Raw genomic sequence first — 23,658 nt, 5'->3', positions numbered from 1 at the left:
TGGCACCTTGGAACCCACATTGGCACTCACCTTGACCCTGGCACCCACCTTTGCACTCACCTTGGGACCCACCCTGGCTCCCACCTCGGCACCCACCCAGACACCCACCTTGGTTCCTTGGCACCCACCTTGGATCCTTGGCACCCACCCCGACACCCACCTTGGCACGCAACTTGGCTACTTGCCACCCACCTTGGCTCCTTGACGCCCACCCCGACAACCACCCCGTGACCTACCCTGGCTAGGGTTGGTGCACACCCACCCTGGTGCCCACCTTGGCACCCACCCCATGACCCACCTTGGCACGCACCTTAGTACCCACCCCGTTACCCACCCTAGGACCCACCCCGTGACCCACCTTGGCCAGGGTGGGTGCCTTGGTGCGCACAACTTGCCTGGGCTGCACACCAGGGCGGGCTCAAGATGGCACCCGCGTTCCGTTTTTTTCACTATCTTTCAAAACGGAAATTTTAAAATCTCGTTTTTTTTTTTTTTTTGCCTTTTCTGGAAATTAGTGAAGGCAGCGCATCAAAGGTGCGCAATGCTGGTGCGAACCCGGGAGCGCTCCGATGTGTGCTCCAAGGTGCGGCGTGCACGAAGTCCGAGCCCGGCTTGCCCCGGGTGCGCACCTCGCGTGCACCTTCGCCGGGGTGAGCACCTTGGCTGGGTTGCGCGCCCTGGTGCGCACCAAGGAGCGCTCTGAAGTGTGCTCCAAGGTGCGGCGTGCACGAAGTCGGAGCTCGGTTTGCCCCGGGTGTGCACCTCGGGTGCGCACCTCGCGTGCACCTTCGCTGCGGTGGGCACCTTGGCTGGGTTGCGCGCCTTGGTGGGCACCATGCAGTGCACGAAGTCGGAGCCCGGTTTGCCCCGGGCGCGCACCTCCGCCAGGGTGGGCACCTTGGTGCGCACAACTTGCCTGGGCTGCGCACCAGGAAGGGCTCAAGATGGCACCCGCGTTCCGTTTTTTTCACTATCTTTCAGAACGGAAATTTTAAAATATCGTTTTTTTTTGCCTTTTCTGGAAATTAGTGAAGGCAGCGCATCAAAGGTGCGCAACGCTGGTGCGAACCTGGGAGCGCTCCGATGTGTGCTCCAAGGTGCGGCGTGCACGAAGTCGGAGCCCGGTTTGCCCCGGGTGCGCCCTGGTGGGCACCATGGTGCGCACCAAGGAGCGCTCCGAAGTGTGCTCCAAGGTGCGGCCTGCACGAAGTCGGAGCCCGGTTTGCCCCGGGCGTGCACCGCGGGTGGGCACCTTGGTGCGCATGCCTTGCCTGGGCTGCGCACCAGGGCGGGCTCAAGATGGCACCCGCGTTCCGTTTTTTTCACTATCTTTCAAAACGGAAATTTTAAAATCTCATTTTTTTTTGCCTTTTCTGGAAATTAGTGAAGGCAGCGCATCAAAGGTGCGCACCTCGCTGCCCACCACGGTGCGCAACGCCGGTGGGCACCCGGGAGTGCTTCGAAGTGTGCTCCAAGGTGCTGCGTGCACGTTGTCGGAGCCCGGTTTGCCCCGGGTGCGCACCTCGCGTGCACCTTCGTCGGGGTGGGCACCTTGGCTGGGTTTGCCCCGGCTGCGCTCCGAAGCGGGGTTATTGGAGCGCCGCCTCTTTTTTTGTCGGAGCGTTTGGTGGGGTTTCTCGCATTGGCTCTTCCCAGGCCCGGTTGCCACCCTGGCGCGCACGAAGTCGGAAGTAGGGTTAATTGCCCGGGTGCGCACCTTTGCCAGGGTGGGCACCTTACCTGGGCTGTGCACCAGGGCGGGCTCAAGATGGCACCCGCGTTCCGTTTTTTTCACTATCTTTCAAAACGGAAATTTTAAAATCTCCTCTTTTTTTTGCCTTTTCTGGAAATTAGTGAAGGCAGCGCATCAAAGGTGCGCACCTCGCTGCCCACCTTGGTGTGCTCTGAGGTGCGCACCCGGGAGCGCTACGAAGTGTGCTCCAAGGTGCGGCGTGCACGTTGTCGGAGCCCGGTTTGCCCCGGGTGCGCACCTCGCCTGCACCTTGGCCGGGGTGGGCACCCTGGCTGGGTTTGCCCAGGGTGCGCTCCGAAGCGGGGTTACTGGAGCGCCCCCTCTTTTTTTGTCAGAGCGTTTGGTGGGGTTTCTCGCATTGGCTCTTCCCAGGCCCGGTTGTTGGGTGCGCTCCCACCCTGGCGCGCGCGAAGTTGGAAGTTGGGTTAATTGCCCGGGCGCGCACCTTCGCCAGGGTGGGCACCTTGGTGCGCACACCTTGGCTGGGCTGCGCACCAGGGCGGGCTCAAGATGGCACCAGCATTCCCTTTTTCTCACTATCTTTCAAAACGGAAATTTTAAAATCTCGTTTTTTTTTGCCTTTTATGCAAATTAGTGAAGGCATCGCATCAAAGGTGCGCACCTCGCTGCCCACCTTGGTGTGCTCCGAGGTGCCCACCACGGTGCACTCCGAGGTGCCCACCACGGTGCGCAACGCCGGTGCGAACCCGGGAGCGCCCCGATGTGTGCTCCAAGGTGCGGCGTGCACGAAGCCGGACCCCGGTTTGCCCCGGGTGCGCACCTCGCGTGCACCTTGGTGCGCACACCTTGGCTGGGTTGCGCGGCCTGGTGGGCACCATGGTGCGCACCAAGGAGCGCTCCGAAGTGTGCTCCAAGGTGCGGCGTGCACGAAGTCCTAGCCCGGTTTGCCCCGGGTGCGCACCTTCGCCGCGGTGGGCACCATGGCGTGCACGAAGTCGGAGCCCGGTTTGCCCCGGGTGCGCACCTCGCGTGCACCTTCGCCGGGGTGGGCACCTCGGCTGGGTTGCGCGCCCTGGTGCGCACCAAGGAGCGCTCCGAAGTGTGCTCCAAGGTGCGGCGTGCACGAAGTCGGAGCCCGGTTTGCCCCGGGTGCGCACCTTCGCCGCGGTGGGCACCCTGGTGCGCACCATGGCGTGCACGAAGTCGGAGCCCGGTTTGCCCCGGGTGCGCACCTCGCGTGCACCTTCGGCGGGGTTGCGCGCCCTGGTGCGCACCAAGGAGCGCTCCGAAGTGTGCTCCAAGGTGCGGCGTGCACGAAGTCGGAGCCCGGTTTGCCCCGGGTGCGCACCTCGCGTGCACCTTCGGCGGGGTTGCGCGCCCTGGTGGGCACCATGGTGCGCACCAAGGAGCGCTCCGAAGTGTGCTCCAAGGTGCGGCGTGCACGAAGTCGGAGCCCGGTTTGCCCCGGGTGCGCACCTCGCGTGCACCTTCGCCGCGGTGGGCACCATGGCGTGCACGAAGTCGGAGCCCGGTTTGCCCCGGGTGCGCACCTCGCGTGCACCTTCGCCGGGGTGGGCACCTCGGCTGGGTTGCGCGCCCTGGTGCGCACCAAGGAGCGCTCCGAAGTGTGCTCCAAGGTGCGGCGTGCACGAAGTCGGAGCCCGGTTTGCCCCGGGTGCGCACCTCGCGTGCACCTTCGCCGCGGTGGGCACCATGGCGTGCACGAAGTCGGAGCCCGGTTTGCCCCGGGTGCGCACCCCGCGTGCACCTTCGCCGGGGTGGGCACCTCGGCTGGGTTGCGCGCCCTGGTGCGCACCAAGGAGCGCTCCGAAGTGTGCTCCAAGGTGCGGCGTGCACGAAGTCGGAGCCCGGTTTGCCCCGGGTGCGCACCTCGCGTGCACCTTCGCCGCGGTGGGCACCTTGGCTGGGTTGGGCACCATTGAGCGCTCCGAAGTGTGCTCCAAGGTGCGCACCATGGCCCTCCAAGGTGCGCAGCATGGCGTGCACGAAGTCGGAGCCCGGTTTGCCCCGGGTGCGCACCTCGCGTGCACCTTCGCCAGGGTGGGCACCTCGGTGCGCACACCTTCTCAATGTTTTCTTGCCTTTTCTGGAAATTGGTGAAGGCAGCGCATCAAAGGTGCGCACCTCGGTGTGCTCCGAGGTGCGAACCCGAGAGCGCTCCGAGGTGCCCACGAAGTCGAAAGTCGGGTTAATTGCATTGTTTTCCCCGGGTGCGCTCCGAGGTGCGCAACATCGGTGCGCACCAAGGAGGGCTCCGAAGTGTGCTCCAAGGTGCGCACGATTCGGAGCTCGGTTTGCCCGGGGTGCGCACACCTTGGCTGGGTTGCGCACCCTTTGTGCGCTCCAAGGTGCGCACGAAGTCGGAGCTCGGTTTGCCCCGGGTGCGCACCTTCGCCAGGGTGCGCACCTTGATGCGCACGCCTTGGCTGGGCTGCGCACCTTGGTGGGCGCCATGGTGCGCACCTTTCGTGCGCTCCAAGGTGCGCACGAAGTCGGAGCTCGGTTTGCCCCGGGTGCGCACCTTGGTGGGCGCCATGGTGCACTCCGAGGTGCCCAAGATTGGTGCGCACCAAGGAGCGCTCCGAAGTGCGCTCCAAGGTGCGCAGGTGCGCGCGAAGTCGAAAGTTGGGTTAATTGTCCGGTTTGCCTCGGGTGCGCACCTTGCGTGCACCTTCGCCAGGGTGGGCGCCTTGGTGCGCACACCTTGGCTGGGCTGCGCACCCGGGCGCGCACACCTTGGCACCCGCGTTTCCTTCATTTTAAATTTTTTTTTTTTACAATCTCTCAAGTGGGAAATTCTATAATCTCAACTTTTTTTGCCTTTTCAGGAAACTTTTGAATGGAGCGCATCATTGGTGCGCTCCGAAGTGTGCTCCAAGGTGCGCACCTCTGGTGTGCTCCAAAGCTCTCTCCAGCTGCGTGCACCTGCCCCGGCCGCGCACCCGGCCCCGCCCAGCTTCGCTCACCTGTCCCGGGCGTCTGGTGCGGAACCTTAGAGTAAGAAACATCACCGTGCACCTTGGCCAACGTGCGCGACTCGACCGAGCGCGCACTGGCCGAGGTGCACACCGATTTCACCTGGGTGCGCGCGCAGCACCTCGGGCGCACCGGGGTGCGCGCACAACGCCCGGGTTGCACCGTGGCCTGTGTGCTCGGGGCGCCTCGGGTGCGCGCTCGGTGTCGCCCCCGCGCGCGCGGTAGTGCGGGCAGCGCACCCCGGCCCGGCCCGGCCCCGACGAGAACGCAAACGGGCAAAAGGTTTATTCAAATAGCATTGCGACGCCCGGCGAAAAACTAAGAAAGGGTGCAACACCGGGACTTCCCGGGAGGTCACCCATCCCAGTACTACTCCGGCCCAAGCGCGCTTAACTGCGGAGTTCTGATGGGATCCGGTGCACTAACGCTGGTATGATCGCACCCGTTATGAGCTTGTCGCAGTGTGTACTTAGCAAACCGCGACCCACGTGCGAATCCACCCCGGCCACCCACCCCCGTCGAGGTGCACACCCTCCCTCGCGAAGTGCGCCCCGTTCGCCAAGTGTGAGCCCTGCCCGGGTGCGCGCACCTTGCTAGGGCGTCGGGTGTGCACCCGGCCCGGCCTACGTGCGTGCACCTGGACGGGGCGTCGTGTGCGTGCAGTGTCCCGTCTGCAACGCGGTGCCCACACACCACCTCGGGCGCAACGACCTGCGCTCACATGTGGGCCGAGTGCACCTTGGTGCATGTTCGGGGCGCCTCGGGTGCACGCTCGATCTTGCCCCGGTGCACCAAGGCGCTCGGTTTGCCCCGGGTGCGCACTTGGTGCAAGGTGGGCACCCAAAATAGGGATCAAGCACCAAAACACAAGTTTCGGGATGCAAAATGGGACCCAAGGACCACAAATGCGTTCCAAGACCCATGATGGGTCCACGAGAACAAAAATGTGTTTCGAGACTTAATAAACAAATATTGGGTTTTAGGAGAAGAAACATGCTCTGATGCCCAAAACGAGAATCGACCCCGAAAAGGCCACAGGCCAAAAGTGGGATGCGAGACAAAAAAAAATGGGACCCGAGGACCAAAATTGGGTTCCCAGGTCGAAGACAGGGCAACCGGACAAGAAACGACCTCTAAGGCTCGAAATGAGTCCCGACGACTAAAACTTGACAAGAAGCACCCATCAGGCACCCAACTCGACACCCATGGGATGCCGACCCACCCGGGCTTCCACCTAGCACACCTTGGCACCCACCCACCCTCGCACCCAACCTCGCACCCAACTTAGCACCTTTGAACCCACATTGGCACTCACCCTGACCCTGGCACCTTGGAACCCACATTGGCACTCACCTTGACCCTGGCACCCACCTTTGCACTCACCTTGGGACCCACCCTGGCTCCCACCTCGGCACCCACCCAGACACCCACCTTGGTTCCTTGGCACCCACCTTGGATCCTTGGCACCCACCCCGACACCCACCTTGGCACGCAACTTGGCTACTTGCCACCCACCTTGGCTCCTTGACGCCCACCCCGACAACCACCCCGTGACCTACCCTGGCTAGGGTTGGTGCACACCCACCCTGGTGCCCACCTTGGCACCCACCCCATGACCCACCTTGGCACGCACCTTAGTACCCACCCCGTTACCCACCCTAGGACCCACCCCGTGACCCACCTTGGCCAGGGTGGGTGCCTTGGTGCGCACAACTTGCCTGGGCTGCACACCAGGGCGGGCTCAAGATGGCACCCGCGTTCCGTTTTTTTCACTATCTTTCAAAACGGAAATTTTAAAATCTCGTTTTTTTTTTTTTTTTGCCTTTTCTGGAAATTAGTGAAGGCAGCGCATCAAAGGTGCGCAATGCTGGTGCGAACCCGGGAGCGCTCCGATGTGTGCTCCAAGGTGCGGCGTGCACGAAGTCCGAGCCCGGCTTGCCCCGGGTGCGCACCTCGCGTGCACCTTCGCCGGGGTGAGCACCTTGGCTGGGTTGCGCGCCCTGGTGCGCACCAAGGAGCGCTCTGAAGTGTGCTCCAAGGTGCGGCGTGCACGAAGTCGGAGCTCGGTTTGCCCCGGGTGTGCACCTCGGGTGCGCACCTCGCGTGCACCTTCGCTGCAGTGGGCACCTTGGCTGGGTTGCGCGCCTTGGTGGGCACCATGCAGTGCACGAAGTCGGAGCCCGGTTTGCCCCGGGCGCGCACCTCCGCCAGGGTGGGCACCTTGGTGCGCACAACTTGCCTGGGCTGCGCACCAGGAAGGGCTCAAGATGGCACCCGCGTTCCGTTTTTTTCACTATCTTTCAGAACGGAAATTTTAAAATATCGTTTTTTTTTGCCTTTTCTGGAAATTAGTGAAGGCAGCGCATCAAAGGTGCGCAACGCTGGTGCGAACCTGGGAGCGCTCCGATGTGTGCTCCAAGGTGCGGCGTGCACGAAGTCGGAGCCCGGTTTGCCCCGGGTGCGCCCTGGTGGGCACCATGGTGCGCACCAAGGAGCGCTCCGAAGTGTGCTCCAAGGTGCGGCCTGCACGAAGTCGGAGCCCGGTTTGCCCCGGGCGTGCACCGCGGGTGGGCACCTTGGTGCGCATGCCTTGCCTGGGCTGCGCACCAGGGCGGGCTCAAGATGGCACCCGCGTTCCGTTTTTTTCACTATCTTTCAAAACGGAAATTTTAAAATCTCATTTTTTTTTGCCTTTTCTGGAAATTAGTGAAGGCAGCGCATCAAAGGTGCGCACCTCGCTGCCCACCACGGTGCGCAACGCCGGTGGGCACCCGGGAGTGCTTCGAAGTGTGCTCCAAGGTGCTGCGTGCACGTTGTCGGAGCCCGGTTTGCCCCGGGTGCGCACCTCGCGTGCACCTTCGTCGGGGTGGGCACCTTGGCTGGGTTTGCCCCGGCTGCGCTCCGAAGCGGGGTTATTGGAGCGCCGCCTCTTTTTTTGTCGGAGCGTTTGGTGGGGTTTCTCGCATTGGCTCTTCCCAGGCCCGGTTGCCACCCTGGCGCGCACGAAGTCGGAAGTAGGGTTAATTGCCCGGGTGCGCACCTTTGCCAGGGTGGGCACCTTACCTGGGCTGTGCACCCGGGCGGGCTCAAGATGGCACCCGCGTTCCGTTTTTTTCACTATCTTTCAAAACGGAAATTTTAAAATCTCCTCTTTTTTTTGCCTTTTCTGGAAATTAGTGAAGGCAGCGCATCAAAGGTGCGCACCTCGCTGCCCACCTTGGTGTGCTCTGAGGTGCGCACCCGGGAGCGCTACGAAGTGTGCTCCAAGGTGCGGCGTGCACGTTGTCGGAGCCCGGTTTGCCCCGGGTGCGCACCTCGCCTGCACCTTGGCCGGGGTGGGCACCCTGGCTGGGTTTGCCCAGGGTGCGCTCCGAAGCGGGGTTACTGGAGCGCCCCCTCTTTTTTTGTCAGAGCGTTTGGTGGGGTTTCTCGCATTGGCTCTTCCCAGGCCCGGTTGTTGGGTGCGCTCCCACCCTGGCGCGCGCGAAGTTGGAAGTTGGGTTAATTGCCCGGGCGCGCACCTTCGCCAGGGTGGGCACCTTGGTGCGCACACCTTGGCTGGGCTGCGCACCAGGGCGGGCTCAAGATGGCACCAGCATTCCCTTTTTCTCACTATCTTTCAAAACGGAAATTTTAAAATCTCGTTTTCTTTTGCCTTTTATGGAAATTAGTGAAGGCATCGCATCAAAGGTGCGCACCTCGCTGCCCACCTTGGTGTGCTCCGAGGTGCCCACCACGGTGCGCTCCGAGGTGCCCACCACGGTGCGCAACGCCGGTGCGAACCCGGGAGCGCCCCGATGTGTGCTCCAAGGTGCGGCGTGCACGAAGCCGGACCCCGGTTTGCCCCGGGTGCGCACCTCGCGTGCACCTTGGTGCGCACACCTTGGCTGGGTTGCGCGGCCTGGTGGGCACCATGGTGCGCACCAAGGAGCGCTCCGAAGTGTGCTCCAAGGTGCGGCGTGCACGAAGTCCTAGCCCGGTTTGCCCCGGGTGCGCACCTTCGCCGCGGTGGGCACCATGGCGTGCACGAAGTCGGAGCCCGGTTTGCCCCGGGTGCGCACCTCGCGTGCACCTTCGCCGGGGTGGGCACCTCGGCTGGGTTGCGCGCCCTGGTGCGCACCAAGGAGCGCTCCGAAGTGTGCTCCAAGGTGCGGCGTGCACGAAGTCGGAGCCCGGTTTGCCCCGGGTGCGCACCTTCGCCGCGGTGGGCACCCTGGTGCGCACCATGGCGTGCACGAAGTCGGAGCCCGGTTTGCCCCGGGTGCGCACCTCGCGTGCACCTTCGGCGGGGTTGCGCGCCCTGGTGCGCACCAAGGAGCGCTCCGAAGTGTGCTCCAAGGTGCGGCGTGCACGAAGTCGGAGCCCGGTTTGCCCCGGGTGCGCACCTCGCGTGCACCTTCGGCGGGGTTGCGCGCCCTGGTGGGCACCATGGTGCGCACCAAGGAGCGCTCCGAAGTGTGCTCCAAGGTGCGGCGTGCACGAAGTCGGAGCCCGGTTTGCCCCGGGTGCGCACCTCGCGTGCACCTTCACCGCGGTGGGCACCATGGCGTGCACGAAGTCGGAGCCCGGTTTGCCCCGGGTGCGCACCTCGCGTGCACCTTCGCCGGGGTGGGCACCTCGGCTGGGTTGCGCGCCCTGGTGCGCACCAAGGAGCGCTCCGAAGTGTGCTCCAAGGTGCGGCGTGCACGAAGTCGGAGCCCGGTTTGCCCCGGGTGCGCACCTCGCGTGCACCTTCGCCGCGGTGGGCACCATGGCGTGCACGAAGTCGGAGCCCGGTTTGCCTCGGGTGCGCACCCCGCGTGCACCTTCGCCGGGGTGGGCACCTCGGCTGGGTTGCGCGCCCTGGTGCGCACCAAGGAGCGCTCCGAAGTGTGCTCCAAGGTGCGGCGTGCACGAAGTCGGAGCCCGGTTTGCCCCGGGTGCGCACCTCGCGTGCACCTTCGCCGCGGTGGGCACCTTGGCTGGGTTGGGCACCATTGAGCGCTCCGAAGTGTGCTCCAAGGTGCGCACCATGGCCCTCCAAGGTGCGCAGCATGGCGTGCACGAAGTCGGAGCCCGGTTTGCCCCGGGTGCGCACCTCGCGTGCACCTTCGCCAGGGTGGGCACCTCGGTGCGCACACCTTCTCAATGTTTTCTTGCCTTTTCTGGAAATTGGTGAAGGCAGCGCATCAAAGGTGCGCACCTCGGTGTGCTCCGAGGTGCGAACCCGAGAGCGCTCCGAGGTGCCCACGAAGTCGAAAGTCGGGTTAATTGCATTGTTTTCCCCGGGTGCGCTCCGAGGTGCGCAACATCGGTGCGCACCAAGGAGGGCTCCGAAGTGTGCTCCAAGGTGCGCACGATTCGGAGCTCGGTTTGCCCGGGGTGCGCACACCTTGGCTGGGTTGCGCACCCTTTGTGCGCTCCAAGGTGCGCACGAAGTCGGAGCTCGGTTTGCCCCGGGTGCGCACCTTCGCCAGGGTGCGCACCTTGATGCGCACGCCTTGGCTGGGCTGCGCACCTTGGTGGGCGCCATGGTGCGCACCTTTCGTGCGCTCCAAGGTGCGCACGAAGTCGGAGCTCGGTTTGCCCCGGGTGCGCACCTTGGTGGGCGCCATGGTGCACTCCGAGGTGCCCAAGATTGGTGCGCAACAAGGAGCGCTCCGAAGTGCGCTCCAAGGTGCGCAGGTGCGCGCGAAGTCGAAAGTTGGGTTAATTGTCCGGTTTGCCTCGGGTGCGCACCTTGCGTGCACCTTCGCCAGGGTGGGCGCCTTGGTGCGCACACCTTGGCTGGGCTGCGCACCCGGGCGCGCACACCTTGGCACCCGCGTTTCCTTCATTTTAAATTTTTTTTTTTTACAATCTCTCAAGTGGGAAATTCTATAATCTCAACTTTTTTTGCCTTTTCAGGAAACTTTTGAATGGAGCGCATCATTGGTGCGCTCCGAAGTGTGCTCCAAGGTGCGCACCTCTGGTGTGCTCCAAAGCTCTCTCCAGCTGCGTGCACCTGCCCCGGCCGCGCACCCGGCCCCGCCCAGCTTCGCTCACCTGTCCCGGGCGTCTGGTGCGGAACCTTAGAGTAAGAAACATCACCGTGCACCTTGGCCAACGTGCGCGACTCGACCGAGCGCGCACTGGCCGAGGTGCACACCGATTTCACCTGGGTGCGCGCGCAGCACCTCGGGCGCACCGGGGTGCGCGCACAACGCCCGGGTTGCACCGTGGCCTGTGTGCTCGGGGCGCCTCGGGTGCGCGCTCGGTGTCGCCCCCCGCGCGCGCGGTAGTGCGGGCAGCGCACCCCGGCCCGGCCCGGCCCCGACGAGAACGCAAACGGGCAAAAGGTTTATTCAAATAGCATTGCGACGCCCGGCGAAAAACTAAAAAAGGGTGCAACACCGGGACTTCCCGGGAGGTCACCCATCCCAGTACTACTCCGGCCCAAGCGCGCTTAACTGCGGAGTTCTGATGGGATCCGGTGCACTAACGCTGGTATGATCGCACCCGTTATGAGCTTGTCGCAGTGTGTACTTAGCAAACCGCGACCCACGTGCGAATCCACCCCGGCCACCCACCCCCGTCGAGGTGCACACCCTCCCTCGCGAAGTGCGCCCCGTTCGCCAAGTGTGAGCCCTGCCCGGGTGCGCGCACCTTGCTAGGGCGTCGGGTGTGCACCCGGCCCGGCCTACGTGCGTGCACCTGGACGGGGCGTCGTGTGCGTGCAGTGTCCCGTCTGCAACGCGGTGCCCACACACCACCTCGGGCGCAACGACCTGCGCTCACATGTGGGCCGAGTGCACCTTGGTGCATGTTCGGGGCGCCTCGGGTGCACGCTCGATCTTGCCCCGGTGCACCAAGGCGCTCGGTTTGCCCCGGGTGCGCACTTGGTGCAAGGTGGGCACCCAAAATAGGGATCAAGCACCAAAACACAAGTTTCGGGATGCAAAATGGGACCCAAGGACCACAAATGCGTTCCAAGACCCATGATGGGTCCACGAGAACAAAAATGTGTTCCGAGACTTAATAAACAAATATTGGGTTTTAGGAGAAGAAACATGCTCTGATGCCCAAAACGAGAATCGACCCCGAAAAGGCCACAGGCCAAAAGTGGGATGCGAGACAAAAAAAAATGGGACCCGAGGACCAAAATTGGGTTCCCAGGTCGAAGACAGGGCAACCGGACAAGAAACGACCTCTAAGGCTCGAAATGAGTCCCGACGACTAAAACTTGACAAGAAGCACCCATCAGGCACCCAACTCGACACCCATGGGATGCCGACCCACCCGGGCTTCCACCTAGCACACCTTGGCACCCACCCACCCTCGCACCCAACCTCGCACCCAACTTAGCACCTTTGAACCCACATTGGCACTCACCCTGACCCTGGCACCTTGGAACCCACATTGGCACTCACCTTGACCCTGGCACCCACCTTTGCACTCACCTTGGGACCCACCCTGGCTCCCACCTCGGCACCCACCCAGACACCCACCTTGGTTCCTTGGCACCCACCTTGGATCCTTGGCACCCACCCCGACACCCACCTTGGCACGCAACTTGGCTACTTGCCACCCACCTTGGCTCCTTGACGCCCACCCCGACAACCACCCCGTGACCTACCCTGGCTAGGGTTGGTGCACACCCACCCTGGTGCCCACCTTGGCACCCACCCCATGACCCACCTTGGCACGCACCTTAGTACCCACCCCGTTACCCACCCTAGGACCCACCCCGTGACCCACCTTGGCCAGGGTGGGTGCACCCACCCTGGTGCCCACCTTGGCACCCACCCATCCTAGCACCCAGCCTGTGACCGGGCTTGGAACCCAACCTTGCACCCGTCTTGGCCAGTGTGGGTGCGCACCCATCCTGGCACCCACGTTGTGACACACCCTTTAACCCACGCACCCTAGCAGCCACGTTGGCACCCACCTTGGAACACAACCTAGCAACTTGGCACCCACCCCGTGACCCACCTTGGCATCCACCATAGCAGTCGCCCACTTGGCACCCACCTTGGAACCCAAGTTGGCACCCACCTCGGCACCCACCTTGACACTTGTGGACCCACCTTGCCACTCACCCTAGCATCGACCCATCCTAGCACCCACCCTGGCACCTTTGCACCCTAGCACTCACCCATCCTAGCACCTAACCTGTGACCCACCTTGACACTCACCCTCGCACCCACCTTGGAACCCAACCTAGCACCCACCCACCCTGACACCAACCCTAGCACCTACCCACCCTTGCACCCACCCTGTGACCCATCTTGGCACCCACCCATCCTACCACTCAACCTATCACCCACCTTCTCACCCACCTTGGCATCCACCTTAGCACCCACCCACACTGGCACCTTGGCACCCACCTCGGGCAAGGTGGGTGCACACCCACCCTGACACCCAATTTAGAACCAACCGAGCATGTTACCCACCTTGGCACCCACATTGCAGCCCACCCTAGTACCCACCCTATGACCCACATTGGCATCCACACCCTAGCACCCAGGCACCTCGACACCCGCCTTGACACGCACCCTAGCACTAAACCTGTGACCCACCTTGGAACTCACCCTAGAACCCACCCACCCTGTGAACCACCTTGGCATCCACCTTAGCACCCACCCACCTTGGCACCCACTCTAGCACTCACCCATCCTAACACCCAACTTGTTACCCACCTTGGCACCCGCCCTCGCGTCCACCTTGAAACCCACCCTAGCACCCACCCACGCAGGAGCCCACCTTGGCACCCAACCTAACACCCACGCATCCTGGCACCCAACTTGTGACCCACCTTGGAACCCACCCTAGTACCCACCTTTGAACCCACTATATCACCAACCCACCTTGGCACCCACCCTATGACCCTCTTTGGAATCCACCCTAGCACGCACCCACCCTGGCACCCACCATGGAGCGCACCCTAGCACCCACCCACCTCGGCACGCACCTCAACACCCACCTTGGTGTGCGCACTGCGCCAACCTCTCAAAGACCCTATGTGGTGCGCTCCAAAGTGTACACCTTTGGTGCGCTCCAAGGTGCGCACCTTTGGTGCACACCGAGGTGCACACCAAAGTGTGCACCGAGGTGAGCACCAAAGTGCACTCCAAGGTGCACACCAAGGCGTGCACCTTTGGTGCGGTCAATGCAAACGAATTCGGAAGTTGGGGTCGATGTCCTAATCGCTGCTGCAGACTACACGTATGAGAATCGGACAAATAGCTTTATATAGGGGAGGTGTTGCGTTTGATGGGTCGACTCCCCTGGTTGTGTGCACTGCACCAACTTCAAAGACCCTGTCTTGTTTAAGAAGTCAAAAGTTGGGGTGGATGTCCTAATCATTGCTGCAGTCTACGCATGTATGAGAATCAGACAAATAGCTTATATAGGGGAGGTGTTGCATTCGGTGGGTTGACTCCCCTGGTTGTGCGCACTGCGCCAACCTCAAAGACCCCGCATAGCAGAAGAAGTCGGAAGTCGGATTTTGGTGAGCACCAAGGCGTGCACCTTTGGTGCGGTCAACGCAGACGAATTCAGAAGTTGGGGTGGATGTCCTAATCGTTGTTGCAGGCTACACATGTATGAGAATCAGACAAATAGCTTATATAGGGGAGGTGTTGGGTTTGATGGGTCAACTCCCTTGGTTGTGCGCATTACGCCAACCTCAAAGACCTTGTTTTCGTTAAGAAGTCAAAAGTTGGGGTCAATGTCCTAATGGCTCCTGTAGGCTACACATGTATGAGAATCGGACAAATAGCTTATATAGGGGAGGTGTTGGGTTTGATGGGTCGACTCCCCTGGTTGTGCGCATTACGTCAACCTCAAAGACCTTGTTTTCGTTAAGAAGTCAAAAGTTGGGGTCGATGTCCTAATTGCTCCTGTAGACTACACATGTATGAGAATCAGACAAATAGCTTATATAGGGGAGGTGTTGGGTTTGATGGGTTGACTCCCCTAGTTGTTCGCATTACACCAACCTCAAAGACCTTGTTTTCGTTTAGAAGCCGAAAGTTGGGGTCGATGTCCTAATTGCTCCTGCAGGCTACGCATGTATGAGAATCAGACAAATAGCTTATATAGGGGAGGTGTTGGGTTTGATGGGTCGACTCCCCTGGTTGTGCGCATTGCGCCAACCTCAAAGACCCTGCATTGCGGATGAAGTCGAAAGTCAGAGTTTGGTGTGCTACAAGGTGTGGTCGAAGGTGCTCACCTAGGTGTGCACCTTTGGAGCGCAGGAAAAGTGCCCTCCAAAAGTGCGCACCTTTGGAGTGCACAAAAGTGCCCTCCAAAAGTGCGCACCTTTGGAGCGCACAAAAGTGCCCTCCAAAAAGTGCCCTCCAAAAGTGCGCACCTTTGGAGCGCACAAAAGTGCCCTCCAAAAAGTGCCCTCCAAAAGTGCGCACCTTTGGAGTGCAGAAAAGTGCCCTCCAAAAAGTGCCCTCCAAAAGTGTGCACCTTTGGAGTGCACAAAAGTGCCCTCCAAAAGTGCGCACCTTTGGAGCGCAGAAAAGTGCCCTCCAAAAAGTGCCCTCCAAAAGTGCGCACCTTTGGAGCGCAGAAAAGTGCCCTCCAAAAAGTGCCCTCCAAAAGTGCGCACCTTTGGAGCGCAGAAAAGTGCCCTCCAAAAAGTGCCCTCCAAAAGTGCGCACCTTTGGAGCGCAGAAAAGTGCCCTCCAAAAAGTGCCCTCCAAAAGTGCGCACCTTTGGAGCGCACAAAAGTGCCCTCCAAAAAGTGCCCTCCAAAAGTGCGCACCTTTGGAGCGCACAAAAGTGCCCTCCAAAAGTGCGCACCTTTGGAGCGCACAAAAGTGCCCTCCAAAAGTGCGCACTTTTGGTGCGCACCAAGGCGCTGGTTCGGTCGTTGCAGGCGAGTTCGGAAGTTGGGGTCGATGTCCTGAGCGGAGGTGCAAACTACACAGGTGTCGGAATCGGACAAATAGCTTATATAGGGGAGGTGTATGCTTCGATGGGTCGACTCCCCAGGTTGAGCGCACCGCGCCAACCTCAAAGACCCTACGGTATGGATGAAGTCGGAAGTTGGGTCCGATGACCGATTCGATTAGTAGGTATGCTCATGAGGTCGGAATTTGGGTCCGATGACCTGCCATGTGCAGGAAGGCGAATGTTGGCACTGTGCGTTGCAAGGTGCACACCAAGGTGCTGGTGCGGTCTTTTTAGTCGAGTTCGGAAGTTGGGGTCGATGTCCTGATCGGAGGTGCAAGCTACACAGGTGTGGGAATCGGACAAATAGCTTATATAGGGGAGGTGTATGCTTCGTTGGGTCGACTCCCCGGGTTGAGCGCACCGCGCCAACCTCAAAGACCCTACGGTATGGATGAAGTCGGAAGTTGGGTCCGATGACCGATTCGATATGTAGGCATACTCGCGAGGTCGGAATTTGGGTCCGATGACCTGCCATGTGCAGGAAGGCGAATGTTGGCACTGTGCGTTGCAAGGTGCGCACCAAGGCGCTGGTTCGGTCGTTGCAGGCGAGTTCGGAAGTTGGGGTCGATGTCCTGATCGGAGGTGCAAACTACACAGGTGTGGGAATCGGACAAATAGCTTATATAGGGGAGGTGTATGCTTCGTTGGGTCGACTCCCCGGGTTGAGCGCACCGCGCCAACCTCAAAGACCCTACGGTATGGATGAAGTCGGAAGTTGTGTCCGATGACCGATTCGATATGTAGGCATACTCGCGAGGTCGGAATTTGGGTCCGATGACCTGCCATGTGCAGGAAGGCGAATGTTGGGACTGTGCGTCGCAAGGTGCGCACCAAGGCGCTGGTGCCGTCGTTGCAGTCGAGTTCGGAAGTTGGGGTCGATGTCCTGGTCAGAGGTGCAAACTACACAGGTGTGGGAATCGGACAAATAGCTTATATAGGGGAGGTGTATGCTTCGATGGGTCGACTCCCCGGGTTGAGCGCACCGCGCCAACCTCAAAGACCCTACAGTATGGATGAAGTCGGAAGTTGGGTCCGATGACCGATTCGATACGTAGGCATATTGGCGAGGTCTGAATTTGTGTCCGATGACCTGCCATGCGCAGGAAGGCGGAATTTGGGTCCGATGACCGAGTTGATGGCGTGCCATGCGCAGAAAGGCGGAATTTGGGTCCGATGACCGAGTTGATGTTGATGGCCCGCCATGCACAGGAAGGCGGAATTTGGGTCCGATGACCGATTTGAAGGCGTGCCATGCGCAGAAAGGCGGAGTTTGGGTCCGATGACCGAGTTGATATTGATGGCCCGCCATGCGCAGGAAGGCGGAATTTGGGTCCGATGACCTGACATACGCATGGAGTCCGACTCGGGGGCCGATGTTCGATTCGATGACTTGCATTGTGGGTAAAGTCGGAAGTTGTGGTCTTTGACCCGATTCGATGACCAGACTTCGGCTGCTTGAGAATCGGACAAATAACTTATATAGGGGAGGTAGTGTTCTCGAGCATCCTCCCCCCGTGCCCGTTTATGTCGATTGATGCTGGTGCTCGACTGGTTGGAGCGCTCGGATGCAAAAATCTTGCACCAGGATTTATCGATTGTGATGGACACGGCAAGTCTCCTGATTGCTATGCAGGAGCTCATCGTGAATCTCTATGCGGCCTTGGTATGGACTCGACCTGCGGAATGGTTCGGCAATGGTAGTCGCTCCAACACGTCCTTGCAATGGCCACAGAGGTGATTCGACTAGAGCTCCAGTCTAGCTTTTGGGTTGCTTGGCGGACTGGTATAGCCGCGATCGAGTTCCGGCCATGAACGTTTTAGATAGCTCTTGGGCTTTCTGGGACGGAAGTCGGAAGTTTGGGCTGTTGTCCGATTTGATGACCATTCTTCGGATGTGTGAGAATCGGACAAATAACTTATATAGGGGACTGTGTTGTCTCACGCAGCCCCCTCCGTGCCCCTCTATCTCGACCGATGTTGGTGCTTGAAAGGGTTGGGATCGCTCGGATTTATAAACGTGCACCACCATTTGTCGAGTGTGAGGGACGCGGCAGGTCTCCTAAATGCTATACGGGCGCTCTCTGAGAATCTCTATCCGGCCTCGACACAGACTAGTCTTGCTGAATGGTTTGGCACTGGTAGTCGATCCAACACGTCGTTGTTGTGGCCGCCTAGGCGATTCGATTCGAGCCCCCGTCTAGCTTTTGGGTTGCTTGGCGGATTTTGCCCTATCCGCAAGTGAGCTCGGTCCCTAAACGTTCGAGAAACCCGATTGCTATGCGCCGACTCTCTTTCTTGCGAGCCTCCATCTAGCTTTTGGGTCTCTACGGAACGGAAGTCGGAATCTGGGACCGTTGTTTGATTCGACGAGGCAGACTACGGTTGTGCGAGAATCGGACAAATAACTTATATAGGGGAGGTGTTGACTGGAGCATTCTCCCCCGTGCCCCTCTAACTCGACCAATGCTGGCGCTCGAACGGTGGTAGCGCTCGGATTTTCGTTGAGCGCCAGCATTGGTCGATTTAGAGGGGCATGCGAGATTCCCGAATGCTATGCGAGGGCTCTAACGGAAATGTCTATTGGTTTCGGTATGGATGCAATTGCGAGTGGTTCGGCAAAGGTAGTCGTTCCGATGCGTCCATGTCGTGGCCAAATCGATAATTCGATTTGAGCCCTCGTATAGCATTTGGGTCTCTCGATGTGATTCCGCATTCCAGTCCCTTTGGGCACTGCTTGAGCCGCATCCCAGGGGGTTCCCTTCCCAATAATCTGCCTCGCAACCCGATTGCTATGCGGTGAGGCTCCTCGGCCGCCTCGGAACTATCTGTGTATCAGACGCATCGCGGGATAAGGGGTTGGCAACGGTAGTCGCCCCAAGCGCGTCCGATGCTTGGACCATTCCGAGGCGGCCCTGAAGCCTCTTCCGTCTAGCCGTTGGGTCCTTCTCGCCGCATCCCTTGCCTCGCACCCCGATTGCTATGCGGTGAGGCTCCTCGGCCGCCTTGGAACTATCTGTGTATCAGACGCATCGCGGGATAAGGGGTTGTCACTGGTAGTCGCCCCAAGCGCGTCCGATGCTTGGACCATTCCGAGGCGGCCCTGAAGCCTCTTCCGTCTAGCCGTTGGGTCCTTCTCGCCGCATCCCTCGACTCGCACCCCGATTGCTATGCGGTGAGGCTCCTCGGCCGCCTTGGAACTATCTGTGTATCGGACGCGTCGCGGGATAAGGGGTTGTCACTGGTAGTCGCCCCAAGCGCGTCCGATGCTTGGACCATTCCGAGGCGGCCCTGAAGCCTCTTCCGTCTAGCCGTTGGGTCCTTCTCGCCGCATCCCTCGCCTCGCACCCCGATTGCTATGCGGTGAGGCTCCTCGGCCGCCTTGGAACTATCTGTGTATCGGACGCGTCGCGGGATAAGGGGTTGTCACTGGTAGTCGCCCCAAGCGCGTGCGATGCATGGACCATTCCCAGGCGGCCCTGAAGCCTCTTCCGTCTAGCCGTTGGGTCCTTCTCGCCGCATCCCTCGCCTCGCACCCCGATTGCTATGCGGTGAGGCTCCTCGGCCGCCTTGGAACTATCTGTGTATCGGACGCGTCGCGGGATAAGGGGTTGTCACTGGTAGTCGCCCCAAGCGCGTCCGATGCTTGGACCATTCCGAGGCGGCCCTGAAGCCTCTTCCGTCTAGCCGTTGGGTCCTTCTCGCCGCATCCCTCGCCTCGCACCCCGATTGCTATGCGGTGAGGCTCCTCGGCCGCCTTGGAACTATCTGTGTATCGGACGCGTCGCGGGATAAGGGGTTGTCACTGGTAGTCGCCCCAAGCGCGTCCGATGCTTGGACCATTCCGAGGCGGCCCTGAAGCCTCTTCCGTCTAGCCGTTGGGTCCTTCTCGCCGCATCCCTCGCCTCGCACCCCGATTGCTATGCGGTGAGGCTCCTCGGCCGCCTTGGAACTATCTGTGTATCGGACGCGTCGCGGGATAAGGGGTTGTCACTGGTAGTCGCCCCAAGCGCGTCCGATGCTTGGACCATTCCGAGGCGGCCCTGAAGCCTCTTCCGTCTAGCCGTTGGGTCCTTCTCGCCGCATCCCTCGCCTCGCACCCCGATTGCTATGCGGTGAGGCTCCTCGGCCGCCTTGGAACTATCTGTGTATCGGACGCATCGCGGGATAAGGGGTTGTCACTGGTAGTCGCCCCAAGCGCGTCCGATGCTTGGACCATTCCGAGGCGGCCCTGAAGCCTCTTCCGTCTAGCCGTTGGGTCCTTCTCGCCGCATCCCTCGCCTCGCACCCCGATTGCTATGCGGTGAGGCTCCTCGGCCGCCTTGGAACTATCTGTGTATCGGACGCGTCGCGGGATAAGGGGTTGTCACTGGTAGTCGCCCCAAGCGCGTCCGATGCTTGGACCATTCCGAGGCGGCCCTGAAGCCTCTTCCGTCTAGCCGTTGGGTCCTTCTCGCCGCATCCCTCGCCTCGCACCCCGATTGCTATGCGGTGAGGCTCCTCGGCCGCCTTGGAACTATCTGTGTATCGGACGCGTCGCGGGATAAGGGGTTGTCACTGGTAGTCGCCCCAAGCGCGTCCGATGCTTGGACCATTCCGAGGCGGACCTGAAGCCTCTTCCGTCTAGCCGTTGGGTCCTTCTCGCCGCATCCCTCGCCTCGCACCCCGATTGCTATGCGGTGAGGCTCCTCGGCCGCCTTGGAACTATCTGTGTATCGGACGCGTCGCGGGATAAGGGGTTGTCACTGGTAGTCGCCCCAAGCGCGTCCGATGCTTGGACCATTCCGAGGCGGCCCTGAAGCCTCTTCCGTCTAGCCGTTGGGTCCTTCTTGCCGCATCCCTCGCCTCGCACCCCGATTGCTATGCGGTGAGGCTCCTCGGCCGCCTTGGAACTATCTGTGTATCGGACGCGTCGCGGGATAAGGGGTTGTCACTGGTAGTCGCCCCAAGCGCGTCCGATGCTTGGACCATTCCGAGGCGGCCCTGAAGCCTCTTCCGTCTAGCCGTTGGGTCCTTCTCGCCGCATCCCTCGCCTCGCACCCCGATTGCTATGCGGTGAGGCTCCTCGGCCGCCTTGGAACTATCTGTGTATCGGACGCATCGCGGGATAAGGGGTTGTCACTGGTAGTCGCCCCAAGCGCGTCCGATGCTTGGACCATTCCGAGGCGGCCCTGAAGCCTCTTCCGTCTAGCCGTTGGGTCCTTCTCGCCGCATCCCTCGCCTCGCACCCCGATTGCTATGCGGTGAGGCTCCTCGGCCGCCTTGGAACTATCTGTGTATCGGACGCGTCGCGGGATAAGGGGTTGTCACTGGTAGTCGCCCCAAGCGCGTCCGATGCTTGGACCATTCCGAGGCGGACCTGAAGCCTCTTCCGTCTAGCCGTTGGGTCCTTCTCGCCGCATCCCTCGCCTCGCACCCCGATTGCTATGCGGTGAGGCTCCTCGGCCGCCTTGGAACTATCTGTGTATCGGACGCGTCGCGGGATAAGGGGTTGTCACTGGTAGTCGCCCCAAGCGCGTCCGATGCTTGGACCATTCCGAGGCGGCCCTGAAGCCTCTTCCGTCTAGCCGTTGGGTCCTTCTCGCCGCATCCCTCGCCTCGCACCCCGATTGCTATGCGGTGAGGCTCCTCGGCCGCCTTGGAACTATCTGTGTATCGGACGCGTCGCGGGATAAGGGGTTGTCACTGGTAGTCGCCCCAAGCGCGTCCGATGCTTGGACCATTCCGAGGCGGACCTGAAGCCTCTTCCCTCTAGCCGTTGGGGCTTTCTCGCCGCATCCCTCGCCTCGCACCCCGATTGCTATTCGGTGAGGCTCCTCGGCCGCCTTGGAACTATCTGTGTATCGGACGCATCGCGGGATAAGGGGTTGGCAGTGGTAGTCGCCCCAAGCGCGTCCGATGCTTGGACCATTCCGAGGCGGCCCTGCAGCCTCTTCCGTCTAGCCGTTGGGGCCATCTCGCTGCATCCCCCACCTCGCACCACGATTGCTATGCGGTGAGGCTCCTTGGCCGCCTCGGAACTATCTGTGTATCGGACGCATCGCGGGATAAGGGGTTGTCACTGGTAGTCGCCCCAAGCGCGTCCGATGCTTGGACTATTCCGAGGCGGCCCTGCAGCCTCTTCCGTCTAGCCGTTGGGGCCATCTCGCCGCATCCCCCAGCTCCTCGGCCGCCTCGGAACTATCTGTGTATCGGACGCATCGCGGGATAAGGGGTTGGCAGTGGTAGTCGCCCCAAGCGCGTTCGATGCTTGGACTATTCCGAGGTGGCCCCGCAGCCTCTTCCGTCTACCCTTTGGGGCCATCTCGCCGCATCCCTCGCCTCGCACCCCGATTGCTATGCGGTGAGGCTCCTCGGCCGCCTGGGAACTATCTTCGTATCGGATGCATCGCGGGATAAGGGGTTGTCACTGGTAGTCGCCCCAAGCGCGTCCGATGCTTGGACTATTCCGAGGCGGCCCTGTGGCCTCTTCCGTCTAGCCGTTGGGGCCATCTCGCCGCATCCCTCACCTCGCACCCCCATTGCTATGCGGTGAGGCTCCTCGGCCGCCTTGGAACTGTCTTCGTATCGGAAGCATCGCGGGATAAGGGGTTGTCACTGGTAGTCGCCCCAAGCGCGTCCGATGCTTGGACTATTCCGAGGCGGCCCTGCAGCCTCTTCCGTCTAGCCGTTGGGGCCATCTCGCCGCATCCCCCACCTCGCACCCGGATTGCTATGCGGTGAGGCTCCTCGGCCGCCTTGGAACTATCTTCGTATCGGACGCATCGCGGGATAAGGGGTTGTCACTGGTAGTCGCCCCAAGCGCGTCCGATGCTTGGACTATTCCGACGCGGCCCTGTGGCCTCTTCCGTCTAGCCGTTGGGGCCATCTCGCCGCATCCCCCACCTCGCACCCCGATTGCTATGCGGTGAGGCTCCTCGGCCGCCTTGGAACCATCTTCGTATCGGACGCATCGCGGGATGAGGGGTTGTCACTGGTAGTCGCCCCAAGCGCGTCCGATGCTTGGACCATTCCGAGGCGGCCCTGAAGCCTCTTCCGTCTAGCCGTTGGGGCCTTCCCGCCCCATCCCTCGCCTCGCACCCCCGATTGCTATGCGGTGAGGCTCCTCGGCCGCCTTGGAACCATCTGTGTATCGGACGCATCGCGGGATAAGGGGTTGGCACTGGTAGTCGCCCCAAGCGCGTCCGATGCTTGGAGCATTCCGAGGTGGCCCTGAAGCCTCTTCCGTCTAGCCGTTGGGGCCTTCCCGCCCCATCCCTCGCCTCGCACCCCGATTGATATGCGGTGAGGCTCCTCGGCCGCCTTGGAACTATCTGTGTATCGGACGCATCGCGGGATAAGGGGTTGGCACTGGTAGTCGTCCCAATCGCGTCCGATGCTTGGACCATTCCGAGGCGGCCCTGCAGCCTCTTCCGTTTAGCCGTCGGGGCCTTCCCGCCGCATCCCTCGCCTCGCATCCCGATTCCTATGCGGTGAGTCTTCTCGGCCGCCGCGGAACTATACCTGTTATTGCTACTGCATCCTTCGGCTGGTAACCTCCTCTGCCGCCTTGGAACGTTCTCTTTGTCGGACGCGTCGCGGGATAAGGGGTTGGCACTGGTAGTCGCCCCAAGCGCGCCCGATGCATAGACCGCTCCGAGTTGACCTTGCTTTCAGCCTCTCACATGCATAGACCTCTCTGAGTCGACCCTGCAGCCTCTCACGTTTAGCCTTTGGAATCTCGCCTCACAACATGATTGCTATCCTTGATGCATCCCTTGCCTCGAGCCCTGATTGCTTTCTTGGCTGCATCCCTCCTCTCCTCACAGCCCGGTTGTCATCACTGCTTCATCCGTCGCTTCATGCATTCTGGCTGCTGGGCCCTTCCCACCGCACACCTCGATTGCTATCTCTTCTGCATCACACACCCCGATTGCTATCTCTGCTACATCCCTCGGCTCTCACTTCTGCATCCTTCGCCTCCCACCTCGATTGCTATCAATGCTGCATCCGTAACCTCACACCCCGATTGCTATGCGGGGAGG

The 23,658-nt window shown here is 61.2% G+C and overlaps 2 non-coding genes across 2 annotated transcripts; both read right to left on the bottom strand.

Moving 5' to 3' along the window:
• Positions 1 to 5,036: 5,036 nt before the first annotated feature.
• LOC131864322 (5S ribosomal RNA) lies at positions 5,037 to 5,155 on the bottom strand. Its single transcript, XR_009363154.1, has one exon. It is a non-coding gene; the product is annotated as a 5S ribosomal RNA (ribosomal RNA).
• Positions 5,156 to 11,071: 5,916 nt separating this feature from the next.
• LOC131864321 (5S ribosomal RNA) lies at positions 11,072 to 11,190 on the bottom strand. Its single transcript, XR_009363153.1, has one exon. It is a non-coding gene; the product is annotated as a 5S ribosomal RNA (ribosomal RNA).
• Between the last annotated feature and the right edge of the window lie 12,468 nt (positions 11,191 to 23,658).

The sequence above is a fragment of the Cryptomeria japonica genome, unplaced genomic scaffold (assembly GCF_030272615.1).
Source record: "Cryptomeria japonica unplaced genomic scaffold, Sugi_1.0 HiC_scaffold_83, whole genome shotgun sequence".
Classification (NCBI taxonomy): domain Eukaryota; kingdom Viridiplantae; phylum Streptophyta; class Pinopsida; order Cupressales; family Cupressaceae; genus Cryptomeria; species Cryptomeria japonica.
The sequence above is the reverse complement of the archived record's forward strand: the minus strand, read 5'-3'. Positions and strand labels throughout refer to the sequence as shown.